General features: G+C 26.0%; 1 protein-coding gene across 1 annotated transcript in view; it reads right to left on the bottom strand.

The window, feature by feature from the left end:
* The window catches only part of LOC145295845 (nose resistant to fluoxetine protein 6-like), a 387,176-nt gene extending 378,317 nt beyond the window's left edge, over window positions 1-8,859 (bottom strand). Inside the window, exon 1 of the mRNA XM_080141605.1 lies at window positions 8,798-8,859. The gene's annotated coding sequence lies outside the window, so the exon portion shown is untranslated. The remainder of the gene's footprint in view (window positions 1-8,797) is intronic.
* Between the last annotated feature and the right edge of the window lie 8,595 nt (window positions 8,860-17,454).

Below are 17,454 nucleotides of genomic sequence, written 5' to 3'. Positions count from 1 at the left end.
TTATGTAATGTGTATTTGGTTTTTATACTGTACAGCTTTTGTTTAATGTGCATTTGGTTTTTATACTTTACAGCTTTTATTTAATGTGCATTTGGTTTTTATACTGTACAGCTTTTATTTAATGTGCATTTGGTTTTTATACTGGACAGTTTATATTTAATGTGCATTTGTGTTGTTTTTTACAGTTTATATTTAATATGCATTTGGTGTTTATACTGTACAGCTTTTTTTTATGTCCATTTGGTGTTTATACTTTACAATGTATATTTAATATACATTTGGTTTTTATATTTTACAGTTTTTGTTTAATATGCATTTGGTTTTTATACTGTACAGCTTTTATTTAATGTGCATTTGGGTTTTATACTGTACAGCTTTTATTTAATGTGCATTTGGTTTTTATATTGTACAGCTTTCATTTAATGTGCATTTTGTTTTTATATTTTACAGTTTATATTTAATATACATTTGGTTTTTGTATTTTACAGTTTATATTTAATATGCATTTTGTTTTTATACTGTACAGCTTTTATTTAATGTGCATTTGGTTTTTATATTTTACTGTTTATATTGAATATCCATTTGGATTTATACTGTACAGATTATATTTAATGTACATTTGGTTTTGATACTTTACAGTTTATATTTAATACACATTTGGATTTTATATTTTATAGTTTATATTATATATGCATTTGGTTTTTATACTGTACAGCTTTTATTTAATGTGTATTTCGTTTTATATACTGTACGTCTTTTATGTATTGTGCATTTGGTGTGTATGCTGCACGGTTTTTATTTAATGTGCATTTGTTTTTTATACTGTACAGGTTTTATTTAATTTGCATTTGGTTTTTATACTATACAGCTTTTATTTAATGTGCATTTGGTTTTTATACTGTACAGCTTTTATTTAATGTGCATTTGGTTTTTATACTTTACAGTTTATATTTAATACGTATTTGGTTGTTATATTTTACAGTTTTTATTAAATATGCATTTGATTTTTATACTATACAGCTTTCATTTAATGTGCATTTGGTTTGTATACTGTACAGTTTATGTTTAATATGCATTTGGTTTTTATATGTTACAGGTTGTATTTTATATGAATTAGGTTTTTATACTGTACAGCTTTTATTTAATGTGCATTTTGTTTTCATACTGTACAGCTTTCATTTAATGTGCATTTGGTTTTTATACTGTACAGCTTTTATGTAATGTTCATTTGGTTTTTATACTGTACAGCTTTTATTTAATGTGCATTTGGTTTTCATATTTTACAGTTTATATTTAATATGCATTTTGTTTTTATACTGTACAGCTTTTATTTAATGTGCATTTGGTTTTTATATTTTACATTTTTTATTTTATATGCATTTGTTTTTTGTATTTTACAGTTTTTATTTAATGTGCATTTTGTTTTTATACTGTACAGCTTTTATTTATTGTGCATTTGGTTTTTATACTCTACAGCTTTTATGTTGATTATACATTTGGTTTTTATATTTTACAGTTTATATTTAATATGCATTTGGTGTTTATACTGTACAACTTTTATTTCATGTGCATTAGGTTTTTATATTTTACAGTTTATGTTTAATATGCATTTGGTTTTTATACTGTACAGCTTTTATTTAATGTGCATTTGGTTTTTATATTTTACAGTGTATATTTAATGTGCATTTGGTATTTGTACTGTACAGCTTTTATTTAATGTGCATGTGGTTTTTTTATTTTACAGTTTATATTTTATGTGAGTTTGGTTTTTATACTGTACATCTTTTATTTAATGTGCATTTTGTTTTTATACTTTACAGTTTATATTTAATATGCATTTGGTTTTTATATTTTACAGTTTATATTTAATATGCATTTGGTTTTTATACTGTACAGCTTTTATTTAATGTGCATTTCGTTTTTATATTTTACAGTTTATATTAGATGTGCATTTGGTTTATATACTCTACAGCTTTTATTTAATGTGCATTTGGTTTTTATACTGTACAGCTTTTATTTAATGTGCAGTTGGTTTTTATACTTTACAGTTTATATTTAATATGCATTTGCTTGCTTTATGTTACAGTTTATAATTAATAAGCGTTTGGTTTTCATACTGTACAGCTTTTATTTAATTTGCATTTGGTGTTTATATTTTACAGTTTATATTGTATGTACATTTCGTTTTTATACTGTACAGCTTTTATTTAATGTGCATTTGGTTTTTTACAGTTTATATTTAATGTGCATTTGGTTTTTTTATTTTACAGTTTATATTTAATGTGCATTTGGTTTTGATACTGGACAGCTTGTATGTAATGTTCATATTGTTTTTATATTTTACAGTTTATATTTTATATGAATTTGGTTTGTATATTTTACAGTTTATATTTAATATGCATTTGGTTTTTATACTGTACAGCTTTTGTTTAATGTGCATTTGGTTTTTATATTTTACAGATTATCTTAAATGTGAATTTGGTTTTTATACTCTACAGCTTTTATTTAATGTGCATTTGGTTTTTATACTTTACAGTTTATATTTAATATTCATTTGGTTTTTATACTGTACAGATTTTATTTTATGTGCATTTGGTTTTTATACTGTACAGCTTTTATTTAATGTGCATTTGTTTTTATATTTTACAATTTATATTTCATATGCATTTCGTTTTTATATTTTACAGTTTGTATTTAATATGCATTATGTTTTTATACTGTACAGCTTTTATTTAATGTGCATTTGGTTTTGATACTTGACTGTTTATATTTAATATGCATTTAGTATTTATATTTTACAGTATATATTTAATGTGCATTTGGTTTTTATACTGTACAGCTTTTATTTAATGTGCATTTGGTTTTTATACTGTACAGCTTTTATGTTTAATATACATTTGGTTTTTATTCTGTACAGCTTATATTTAATGTGCATTTGGTTTTTATATTTTACAGTTTATATTTAATATGCATTTGGTTTTTATATTTTACAGTGTATATGTAATATGCATTTGGTTTTGTACTGTACAGCTTTTATTTAATGTGAATTTGGTTTTTATACTTTACAGTTTATATTTAATATGCATTTGGTTTTTATATTTTACAGTTTATATTTAATGTGCATTTAGTTTTTATACCGTACAGTTTTATTTAATGTGCATTTGGTTGTGAGACTTTCTAGTTTATATTTAATATGCATTTGGATTGTATATTTTACAGTTTATATTATATGTGCATTTGGTGATGATACTGTACAGCTTTTATGTAATGTGCATTTCGTTTTTAAACTGTACGGCTTTTTTTTAATGTGCATTTGGTTTTTATACTGTACAGCTTTTATTAAATGTGCATTTGGTTTTTATACTGTACAGCTTTTATTTAATGTGCATTTGGTTTTTACACTTTACAGTTTATACTTAATATGCATTTGGTTTGTATATTTTACAGTTTATATTTAATATGCATTTGGTTTTTATACTCTACAGCTTTTATTTAATGTGCATTTGGTTTTTATACTTTGCAGTTTATATTTAATATGCAGTTGATTTTTATATTTTACAGTTTGTATTTAATATGCATTTTGTTTTATACTGTACAGCTTTTATTTAATGTGCATTTGGTTTTTATACTTTACAGTTTTTATATAATATGCATTTGGTTTTTATATTTTACAGTTTATATTTAATATGCATTTGGGTTTTATACTGTACAGCTTTTATTTAATGCGCATTTGGTTTTTATATTTTACAGTTTCTATAAAATATTCATTTGGTTTTTATATTTTACAGTTTATATTTAATATTCATTTGGTTTTTATATTTTACAGTTTATATTTAATATTCATTTGGTTTTTATACTGTACAGCTTTTATTTAATGTGCATTTGGTTTTTATACTTTACAGTTTATATTAAATATTCATTTGGTTTTTATATTTTACAGTTTATATTTAATATTCATTTGGTTTTTATACTGTACAGCTTGTATTTTATATGCATTTGGTTTTTATACTTTACAGTTTATATTTAATATGCATTTGGTTTTTATACTTTACAGTTTATATTGTATATTCATTTGGTTTTTATACTTTACAGTATATTTTATATGTATTTGATTTATATACATTACTGTTTATATTAAATATGCATTTGGTTTTTATACTGTACAGCTTTTATTTAATGTGCATTTGGTTTTTATACTTTACAGTTTATATTTTATATCCATTTTATTTTTATATTTTACAGTTTATATTTAATATGCATTTGGGTTTTATACTGTACAGCTTTTGTTTAATGTACATTTGGTGTTAATACTGTACATCTTTTATTTAATGTACATTTGGTTTTTATACTGTACAGTTTATATTTAATATCCATTTGATTTTTATATTTTACAGTTTATATTTAATATGCATTAGGTTTTTATACTGTACTGCTTTTATTTAATGTACATTGGGTTTTTATACTTTACAGTTTATATTTAATATCCATTTGATTTTTATATGTTACAGTATATTTTTAATATGCATTTGGGTTTTATACTGTACAGCTTTTATTTAATGTACATTAGGTTTTTATATTTTACAGTTTATATTTAATATCCATTTGATGTTTATACTGTTCAGCTTTTATTTAATGTACATTTGGTTTTTATACTCAACAGCTTTTATTTAATGTACATTTGGTTTCCATACAGTACAGCTTTTTACGTAATGTACATTTAGTTTTAATACTTTACAGTTTATATTTAATATCCATTTGATTTTTATATTTTACAGTTTATCTTTAATGTGCATTTCGTTTTTATACTGTACATCTTTTATTTAATGTATCTTTGGTTTTTATACTGTACAGCTTTTATTTAATGTACATTTGGTTTTTATACTGTACAGCTTTTATTTAATGTACATGTGGTTTTGATACTGTACATCTGTTTTTTAATGTACATTTGGTTTTTATACTTTACAGTTTATATTTAATATCCATTTGATGTTTATATTTTACAGTTTATATTTAATATGCATTTTGTTTTTATACTGTACAGCTTTTATTTAATGTACATTTTGTTTTTATACTGTATAGCTTTTATTTAATGTACATTTGGTGTTTATACTGTACATCTTTTATTTAATGTACATTTGGTTTTTATACTTTACAGTTTATATTTAATATCCATTTTATTTTTACATTTTACAGTTTATATTTAATATGCATTTGGTTTTTATACTGTACAGCTTTTATTTAATGTACATTTGGTTTTTATTCTGTACAGCTTTTATTTAATGTGCATTTGGTTTTTATACTTTACAGTTTATATTTAATATGCATTTGCTGTTTATACTGTACAGCTTTTATTCAATGTACGTTTGTTTTTTATACTGTACAGCTTTTATGTAGTGTACATTTGGTTTTTATACTTTACAGTTTATATTTAATATCCATTTGATTTTTATATTTTACAGTTTATATTTAATATGCATTAGGTTTTTATACTGTACAGCTTTTATTTAATGTACATTTGGTTTTGATACTGTACAGCTTTTATTTAATGTACATTTGGTTTTTATACTTTACAGTTTATATTTAATATCCATTTGATTTTTATATTTTACAGTTTATATTTAATATGCATTTGGTTTTTATACTGTTCAGCTTTTATTTAATTTACATTTGGTTTTTATACTGTACAGCTTTTATTTAACGTACATTTGGTTTTTATACTTTACAGTTTATATTTAATATCCATTTGATTTTTATTTTTTACGGTTTATATTTAATATGCATTTTGTTTTTATACTGTTCAGCTTTTATTTAATGTACATTTGGTTTTTATACTGTACAGTTTTTATTTAATGTACATTTGGTTTTCATACAGTACAGCTTTTATTTAATGTACATTTGGTTTTTATATTTTACAGTTTATATTTAATATCCATTTGATGTTTATACTGTTCAGCTTTTATTTAATGTACATTTGGTTTTTATACTGTACAGCTTTTATTTAATGTACATTTGGTTTTCATACTGTACAGCTTTTATTTAATGTACATTTGGTTTTCATACAGTACAGCTTTTTACTTAATGTACATTTGGTTTTTATACTTTACAGTTTATATTTAATATCCATTTGATTTTTATATTTTACAGTTTATATTTAATGTGCATTTCGTTTTTATACTGTACATCTTTTAATTAATGTATCTTTGGTTTTTATACTGTACAGCTTTTATTTAATGTACATTTGGTTTTTATACTGTACAGCTTTTATTTAATGTACATGTGGTTTTTATACTGTACATTTGTTTGTTAATGTACATTTGGTTTTTATACTTTACAGTTTATATTTAATATCCATTTGATGTTTATATTTTACAGTTTATATTTAATATGCATTTTGTTTTTATACTGTACAGCTTTTATTTAATGTACATTTGGTTTTTATACTGTTCAGCTTTTATGTAATGTGCATTTGGTTTTTATACTTAACAGTTTATATTTAATATGCATTTGGTTTTTATACTGTACAGCTTTTTTTAATGTACATTTGGTTTTTATACTGTACAGCTTTTATTTAATGTACATTTGGTTTTTATACTGTTCAGCTTTTATTTGATGTGCATTTGGTTTTTATACTTTACAGTTTATATTTAATATGCATTTGGTTTTTATACTGTACAGCTTTTATTTTATGTACATTTGGTTTTTGTACTGTACAGCTTTTATTTACTTTACATTTGGTTTTTATACTTTACAGTTTATATTTAATATCCATTTGATTTTGATTTTTTACAGTTTATATTTAATATGCATTTTGGTTTTATAGTGTACAGCTTTTATTTAATGTACATTTGGTTTTCATACTTTACAGTTTATATTTAATATGCATTTGGGTTTTATATTTTACAGTTTATATTTAATATGCATTTGTTTTTGTACTTTACAGTTCATATTTAATATGCATTTGGTTTTTATACTGTACAGCTTTTATTTAATGTACATTTGGTTTTTATACTGTACATCTTTTATTTAATGTGCATTTTGTTTTTATACTTTACAGTTTTTATATAATATGCATTTGGTTTTTATATTTTACAGTTTATATTAAATATGCATTTGGTTTTTATACTGTACAGCTTTTATTTTATGTGCATTTGGTTTTTATACTGTACAGCTTTTATTTAATGTGCATTTGGTTTTTATACTGTACAGTTTATATTTTATGTGCATTTGGTTTTTATTTTTTACAGTTTATATTTAATATGCATTTGGTTTTTATACTGTACAGCTTTTATTTTATGTGCATTTGGTGTTTATACTTTACAATGTATATTTAATATGCATTTGGTTTTTATATTTTACAGTTTATATTTAATATGCATTTGGTTTTTATACTGTACAGCGTTTATTTAATGTGCATTTGGTTTTTATACTTTACAGTTTATATTTAATATGCATTTGGTTTTTATATTTTACAGTTTATATTTAATATGCATTTGGTTTTTATACTGTACAGCTTTTATTTAATGTGCATTTGGTTTTTATACTTTACAGTTTATATTTAATATGCATTTGATTTTTATATTTTACAGTTTATATTTAATATGCATTTTGTTTTTATGCTGTACAGCTTTTATTTAATGTGCATTTGGTGTTTATACTTATACTATAGCCATTGCGTTCTTATACTTTACAATTTACATATAATATACATTTGGTTTTTATACTTTATAGTTTATACTAAACATGATTTTTTTTTACTTTATAATTTATATTTAATATGCCTGTTGTTTTAATATTATAACTCGTAGATTTGGGGGAGGAGCTTTACTCGTGTGTTTATTACGCATGGAGTTTGTATAAGGTTTCATTGATGGTCATCTAATTTTATGGGGAAATTGTTATCGATTATTATTTTTTCGAACTTGGTTTGTTCACTCTAAAATATGTTTGCTTGATTAGGACATATGTGCAGGTTTTGTAATGTTTATTTAGTATTTTTATTTTTATCACTATGATAATTGAGTTGGTTCGAGCCATTCTTAGTGATTTTATATGATGATATCGTATATGTTCTAGGATTGCTTGAAAGGATTTATACATTAATAAAAGAAATCCCCTCTTTGTTTGTATTTATTTTGTTTAGTTTGTTGTTCATTCATTGATATATTTATTTTGCATATTTATTGTTTTGAATTGTAAAATATGTTTAAGATATTAGTTCCAGTATTAAATGCTTTTTTGTTGACATTGGGTTATATTTGTTATATAAATATTTCTTTCTCCAAATAATTTTACACAGTCATATTTATACATTATACTAGACCACCCGTAACCCGTTGGGTCAGTACGTTATATTAGCTATGGAATTCATGTATGAGCGTGACACTTGTGGCATAAAGAAAATAGTTTTTTTTTACATAACAGAAGCATTTCTATGAAAGTATATTAAAATGAAAAAAGAATATAGATAGATTTCTATGAGTCGTTCTGTTTATTATAATTGTTATTTTTTTTTAAATTACAGTCACTGAATTATAAGTGGTTGGTCATACTTATGCACTGAACAGGTATCATAATCCTTATTATAGTTAAATTCAAATTTTGATATATCATCTTTTAAATGAAATTGTTAGTTGAAAGTACAGAATAATAAAAAAAACACTCTCCACATGTTAATAATGGCTTTTTAAATAGAAAATGAAAATAAAATGTAACTTTTTTCATTTAATTTAAGCAAACATTCAGTACCCATTGTGTAAAGGAAAACACTATTTAATGTAATAGAAATGTGTGCATTTACCGATTCAGCTTTCCGTTTGGAAATGTAAGCAGACGACTTTAAAAAACATGGGAAGAAGAAAAAGAAATATTTTTGTAATAACGCCCTCTAGTAAAAAGGTCTGCATTAGTTAAGGGGGATAACTCTATCCAGTTTTACATCGGTTACCTTTTTCTCTCTCTCACACATACACGTAACTATTTCTCGCGTACGTAACGAAAACAGAGGGAGTAGGAGTGTTGAAATCTATGAGAGTGAAAGTGAGAGGTGTTTTCTTTGAAACTGCGACAGACTTCACGAAGTTGAATGTTTTTAGCCGTTAAAAAAAAAAAAAAACTACGGTTGATTTTATAAAATTATTTATTTATAATGACATGAATTAAAGATTTCTCGCGTACGTAACGAAAACAGAGGGAGTAGGAGTGTTGAAAAAAAACAAAAAACTATTTGATCAAATTAAATGAAATTGTTTGTATTAAAAGCGATATAAAAATTCCGGAATTGGAATAACGGATTGAAGACGTTGCTATTTACGCATGCGCAACCGGATGTTGAAAACCGGAAATCTGATTGCAAACATACAAGACCCATAGACTTTTAGTATTATATAGATTACTATTTTTGGTTAGTATCTTTCCTATTGCGGCTGATGACAGTGTTTTGTTGTGGCGTTGGAGTCAGATATATGATATATAAAACGTATATTTTGTTACAAACACTACGCCGTTAGAATATGACAAAGCACAGTTACACAAGAAAAAGGTAGGATATTTTACGTCGAACAAGTTGAAGAGGAGAAACTCTTTCAAACACGTAAAAAGTGTGAAACAGAACAAACGAAAAACAGTGAAAGAAAAACGAATTTTTAAATTTTAAAGTAGTTTTATTTGTGAAAAATATAACAGAAGGAAAAGAAAGAAAAAAGTAAGACATGAAAAGAAAGAAATGGTAGAGATTGGGAAATTTGATGCAACATTTAAATATGCCGAGCGCAACTCGTATCGATAAACGAAAAAAAGACAAAACAGGAAAGGACAGAGGAGAGAGGGGGAAAAGGAGATCTCTCTTCGATGCTAGTTGGGTTCTCTCTGTTGACTGACCGTGATTCCCAGAGGGGCTAAAAAGTTCCTTCAGGGAACAGATCGAAACAATGCGCCCCTGCATATTGATTCATCGGTGTTTTACAGGATGATCGTTTTCACAATATTGTAATCGGCAAAACTCGGTAATAAAAGCGCTTTAAAGCTGTTTGTAGAAGTGTTAGTCATAAGCTTTCAAGTACTTCTGTCTCATAAAACGTACTTGCCTTGCGAGGTCAAATTCGACGCTTCTATGTTCTTAGAAGGTTTGCTTTTTATCGAGATTGACGTAAATATAGATTCAGGCCCTTACACTGAAAAATGCCATCATATTTGAAGTCCTAACAAGCAAAATTTTTTTTACAAATTTTTAGCTACTAATAACACGATTACATTTATGGCTGTCTTTCGAATTTTTTTTTTTAGTTGATTTTTCTTCGGATTTTATAAATTACTTATATAAATATAATTTTAAAAAATGCACTTTTTTGTTAGAAGAAACTAATAAAACATATTTATGCTTTTTAAAAAATAAACGTTACTTTTGTTTCACATAAAATACCGTTTTCATTTTACGAACAAATCATAATATTCTGCATATATATATATATAAACATTTCTGTGTATATATAGAGGTTGTTATTTTAAAATACATACTTATAACAAATGAGTTACGCAAACGTTTGCTTCTAGCTACTAAAACAATTCGTCAGGCTAGGTGTTAGTCTGACGAATTCATCCGATGGAATGAAACACTTGCGATAAGTGTATAATAAATACTACTGAAAAATGCTTGAATATTAAGCAGTTATATATATATATATATATATATATATATATATATATATATATATATATATATATATATATATATATGTGTGTGTGTGTGTGTGTGTGTGTGTGTGTGTGTGTGTGTGTGTGTGCACGCGCGCGTGTGTGTGGTATTAGTAGTAATCCACTTTTTAGAACCACGGAGACAATGAAATTCAAAATATGAGGTTAAAAAGAACGACCACATACGTATTTGTATTTTTTCTTAAATAAACAAATATTTATTTATTTAAAGTTCACATTTTTTGGCTTATAAAAAAGCCCTCATCAGGATTTAAAAAAAAAAAAATACAATATATATATATATTTTTTCTGACGTGCCATGATGTCGTTTGACAGAGTTTGTTTGTCGGAGATGGTGATTGTGGTCCAGTGGGTAGCGCCGTTCATGCGCAAATGTGTAGTATTAGTAGTAATCCTCTTTTTAGAAGCACGGAGACAATTAATTCAAAATATGAGGTTAGAAAGACCGACCACGTGCGTATTTGTATTTATATATATATATATATATATATATATATATATATATATATATATATATATATATATATATTGGACTTTTAAAATTTTAATGAAACAGAGTTATTTATGCCAGTTTGTCGTTCTTTTTTTTCTTTATTTTTCCATCACGTTTGCTGTTTTTTTTATTTTTCCGATTTTTTAAAAAAGTTTTAACATCGTTCGTTTATTCTTTATATTGCATCACGTTCGCTGTTTTTTTTTAATAATATGTCAACAGTGTTATTACGTTAGCTTATTCTTTATTTTCCATTTTGTTTTGATTTAACCTCCTTCCCCACATACACACCCAAACACCCGGGCAACGCCGAGTACCCCGCTAGTTCAATAATAAAGATTTAATTTTCAACTATCTTTCTTGCGGTTAACGCTGGCCGTGAGGTTTGTTCCTTGCTAATGGAGTCAGAGATGGCTTCGTGGCCAGGTTCGAATCTTCCAACCGACTGTAATCTGTAACCGATGTGTGTGTGTGTGTATATATATATATATATATATATATACTTCAGAATAAAATTATCTAATAATGAACTGGTATGGAAACCTATGATTATAAGATTTACAAAATATTACTGGCAGTAATATTCTATAAATATTATCCCGCCTAAATTAAAATTGCTCGATATACAAGATAGAGCAAATAAATCAAATTTCAGTCATTCAATAAATTTAAAAATTTATGACGTGAAACGTTTAAATTTCAAATCAAAAGATTTTTTATTATTCTATGTAAGAAAAAGAATACATTTGAATAATTATAACTCTTTATCCTATAGGATTTCGATGTCTACCATCTCTTATTTTTATTTATTTTATATTTTTATTTTTTATTTTTATTTTCCTTTTTTCTTTTTTCATTTTTAATTTTTCATACCAGTTCAGTTTCTCTCAATTTGCGTGGCATGTCTATTGAAAGCGGTTTTATTTTATTTTATTAACAATTTGATGTTATTCTAGGATGGAATTCGAAGCTCATGTTCTATAATTATAAAAAATATTAAATTGTATGTTTATTGATAAACAGATCCACCGGACCTATATAAATTTTTTTTTTACTGGGCCCATTATATAAACAAAGAAAATTGCTCCAGGAAAATGCCTACTTCGGACCATTACCTTGTGATGTGGATTACTCAAAATACAGTTTGGATCATTTTACCACACAACATTCACTTCGGATTTTACCATGCAATTTGGGTGTGAATTTTTATATCCTTTTCATTAACTTCCCTTACTCTATGACATTTAAGTACTTAACTTTTAATTGTGATTTTCCATGTCTCACTGGCTTTAGCAAATAAGGTGTAAACCATTATAATTATTTGCTAATATTTTCTCCTCTGAAGAGATGGTAGACATCGAAATCCTGTAGGATAAAGAGTTATAACATCTCAAATGTATTCTTTGTCTTACATAGAATAATAAAAATCTTTTGATTTGAAATTTAAACATTTCACGTCATAAATTATTATATTTATTGATTGACTAAAATGGTTTATATATATATATATATATATATATATATATATATATACTTTCTGGGCACCTGGCATTGCCTGGTCATACAATACGCTTAAACATGATATTTTAATTCATGCAAATTGCGTATGTATGATTATAGAATTAATCCCATATTGAATATTATATATTACGATGAATAATTTGCCCGATGGCATTTTTTTAAAATAGTAATGATATAGTCGTTCATCAAATTTCGTTTGACTTTGTTTGCAATATCACGTTAGCTGATATTTGGGCTTGACGATGAATGCCCTGTAAAAGTCATTTCTGATTAAATATGAAAACGAAGAAATGATTTGCGGCAATTTTAAATGGTATCTTCTTTTCTCGTAAATTGAACTCAATAAGAAAAAATTTAAATAAAATGGTGAAGAACATCCGGGCTTGAACAGGGGATCATTTGATCTTATGTCTCAAGACGATAATTCTTTTTTAAAATAAAACTCATTTGATAAGAGTGCATTATCTCCCTTGCCGGTTTAACGTAAAATATTTCCTTGTAAAAATTATTCTAGTTTATCTATAAGATAAAAACTATTTTTAATATGTTTTTTTTTCGATTTTCGATACTTATCAGATGAATTTCTACTAAAAACATAACTAAGGACACTGCCAGACATAGAAATTACCTTTGTGTGAAATTTGCAAAAGATAGGGTCAACCGTTTCGGAACCTATGATGAAGGAATTCTCTCACACACGTGCACAAAAACCAAAATTTGCTTATTAAATTCCAGTAATGTTCATACACCCATTTAAACCAAAGTCAATATTAATTGACCCAGTTAATTAAGCTCAACGATTTTCAGTATCAATAATCGAGCATATATATTATAATTTTCCAATAACCAAGTCAGCAATATATTATAACAGGTTTATCATAAGATATATTTCTTCCGTTTTATCATCGTTTCTTAATCATTTGGACATGCTTAAATATTATTTCGTTAAAAGATATTCCAAAATGGCTAATCATCAGACACAAAATACAACTGTAATAAATATATGATGGTGTATATTTTTATAATCTAATCTGTTTTTTATTACTTTTTATAGTTAGTACCTATTTGTTTAGAAAGATGGCTACTTAATTTCTATTCATCGTCAAGCCCAAATATCAGCAAACGAAATTTGATGAACGACTATATCATTACTATACAAAGCTTTCATTTACACACGCGTTTCACATATACGTTAACATTTTTTCATTAAAACATGGTTTAAATAAAAATCCATGGTAATGAATCAAATATGGTTTAAATATAAATCATAGTTTGTGTAGAAGATCAGTTAGTTGTAAATATATATTATAAATGAACAGATCAAAATGTTATTTAATACACCAGGGCTGCATGAGAAAACTTTGTTTTACTTTTGTTCACATCAAACAAGGCATATTGCCGTGAAGATTTAAAAATTAATACAGTTAAAAGAAAAAATAATTCACCATAACAATATGAAAAATTTATTCAATGTTTTATTTGAAAAATAAATAATTATTTATCTATAAAGATATAGCAAATCCGATTTTTCTTGCTTCTATTGAATTATCTTTCCATGAAAATTTTACATATTAAATTAATTATTTATTATTCAAATATTAAAATATTTTCTTGCAATAAATAAATCAAGAACAAGTGCAAAAAAGTTACGATTTAATGAATAAAACGAATATAAACGTAAAAAGAGTCCGAGCAACGCCAGATAGATAAAGGTAAAAGTTCAATTATATCGCACAGTTGGTAGAACAGGTAATACACTAGTAAATAAAATATACATAAAAAGTATACGGTGGGGAAATATTTATAAAAAAAAAGGATGGAATAAAAAGAAACAAAAGCGCACGTTGATATGACATCATCAAAATCTTCATCAGTTCTACCAATCAAAACTTGCCGTTTGTAACGTCTGACTCAGTCCAAAACTCCCCATTGCATTATTAATCAACATGAGTAGAAAATATGCCAACAGGAAAAATGTTTTATGTTCCATGAAGTCCCAAGAAATAACAACTTGTTTGCTACCAAGAATAAATCGTGTGATTCAGTGAAGTCGTGTACAACATTAAAAGTAAACGAATGTTGGATAATATCCAATTTTTGCGTATTTTAAAATTTAACTTTTAGACTCGCCAATGTTTATCAGTTAGAATCGAATCAAGTTTCATTTCTTCATTTTTGTCAAAACCCTAAAGGGCATGAATGGCAGCAAATCAGTAGCGCAACCTTAATAAATATGTATCTTTATTGACCTTGTCGGCGAACAAAAGAATTCGCTCTTTAAACGCCGCGAAAAGAGAAAAACTATGGGAGACCAATATTTATTCCAAAATTCGTTTTCATTAATTTGTTTCTATTAATTTTGACTAACATTAACTTTAAGGGAATCCTAAAAGATGTCGCTCGCTACTATCAAAATTCTTATTACTGCATTAAACTATTACACATATAATGTTTTATTTGAAAATAAACAATAATCGATAAGTGAAATCTAAACTATAAGCACTGAAAAACATCTAATGTTGAATTTTTTATATAACAAATATAAAAAATCGAATAAGACGCGATGGAAAATAAGCCCGTTAAGTGTAAACACCTCACCACTACCCTCCCCCTTTTTACATAACTCTCGTATCAAAAGAAGAGGACTTCTCATTGTAAGATGGCCGCTAATTCGTGTCATTCAAGAAGACTGACAAATCGTTAAATAGCGTGTAAGCAGTATGCTATTCGGTTTTTACTCTGTTATATTTTTTTCCTTTTTTCCCACGTGGATATATTAATGGTGTGCCCTCACCTCATGGTCCCTGGTGATCTAGGTGTGCCAGAATTTTGGAGGGAATTTTTGACACCCCTAACACAAAACTGCGAAAAAAAAAACTCGTAATTTCTCTTTTAAAAGTGGGCTGTTTATTTTCTTTATGGAATATACTACCAAAATAAACTATTAAAGTTGTTTAAAAAATAATAGAAATATTATTTTTTTATTTAAAAAAACAATGTTTACAAAATGTTTACAAAGTGCCTGCGCGCGTTCATGTAGCCATGTTTTTTTACGTAATGAAATCAATTGAATTTTACGAGTTAATTTTTAGCTTTAAAAATCTATCAAAATTTTTCTATTGAATATTTTCAGGGTCAATGTGAAATTTTATACTCATTCCAATAAATCGAATATAATATTCTAGACAAGCGTTTTTTTTTAATTCACCCCCCCCCCATTTTGAAATGTCTATTAAAATGAAAATAATTAATTTTCTCATCTCAAATTTATATATCACAAATTGAAGATAAAAGATAAATAAATAAAATAAGCTAATTTAAAACAACAAAAAAACAGTTATTTGCAAATTTACTTGTAAAGTCCAAAGTATAAAACCTTTTATTTTAAACCACGTTGAATTTTTTTTTAGGTGAAATCTTGTTATATTGTTCAGAAAATTTCGTAGAATTAAAACAATTTTTTCTATTTCATTCAATATTTTTTCTTTGATATTTTAAAAAAATTCACTCCATAAAGAAGAAATAAAATATATTAAATCAAAAACTCATGTATTTCTTTAAGAGATTAAAAAAATAAAAATAAAAAATCGGTCGACTGTTTTTTTTTTCTTTTATCGGCAAAAACTGATAAGTGAAATGGGACTATTTTTCACTACGGTGGCCCATTTTTACTGACTTTTGTTTCCAGCCAACAATAGAAAGGGAGATTAATTCTGGCGCTTAAGGCCACCGAAGTTCCCAATTGGAAGAAAAGGCGGCGTTTGTCTCCCTTTATTCTAGTTGTGAAACATCTCATGTCGGGATATTTTTTAATACTCGCTTAAAAAGGTATTTTATTTAAAAAAGACATGGAATATAAAATATAAATATGGATTCTTAACAATGAAGAATAGAAGTACCCATTGAATAATATTTTTTATAGGTAAGTGATTTTTTGGAATCTATATATACATATATTTTATCGAAGTAAATTAAAATTTGTTGATTTTCTTTAAATCTTTTTTAAAGAAAACCGATTAAAAAAAAATATTGCATAATTTGCTATTGAACCTGTTATTTTTTTTTTTTAATTTGATCTTTGCTCCTTTGATTAAAAAAGGTTAGGGTTTGAATTACATTTTTCAAGTAGTTATAAGCTTCCAAAGATAGGAGGTCGAATTATTCAATTTTTTATCACGCATTTTTAATGGCGTTTTCTGACACTGCTACTGGTGATCTCTACAGTCTGTTGTTGTTGTTGTTGTTGTTGTTATGTTATCGAGTTGCTGTCGCAAGTGATTATTGCTTAAACTTTTTTTCGTCTCTGCATTGATTAATTTACAAAACAGAACACGTCTGTCTCACAGTGATGTCCGCCGAACAAAATATGACTACTGCAACTAATACCGTCTTCTTGACTAGCGATATGTTTGGCTTACACATTGAGGACCCAGAACGACTCATATTTAGTGGGAATAAGGTAGAGTCCTGGAAAATATTTCATAGTCGATGGTCCAACTACTCGTTAGTGACAGGTTTGGATCATAAACCACGAGAAAACCAAGTTGCTATACTTGAGAACTGCCTGGGCGATGACGCCATGAAAATATACCAGGGCATGCAATTTGAACACCCCGAAGATTGAGCGCACTGTGGAGGACATACACTGGAGGAATATTCTGTCGGAATTCTCAACGAAACTTATGAAAGATTTGCGTTCCGTCAGAGGAAACAGGGTAAGAGAGAGAGAG

This window comes from Euprymna scolopes, chromosome 2 (assembly GCF_053919585.1).
Source record: "Euprymna scolopes isolate OS-2025 chromosome 2, ASM5391958v1, whole genome shotgun sequence".
In the NCBI taxonomy this organism is placed as follows: Eukaryota; Metazoa; Mollusca; class Cephalopoda; order Sepiida; family Sepiolidae; genus Euprymna; species Euprymna scolopes.
This window is presented reverse-complemented; position numbering and strand designations above follow the sequence as displayed.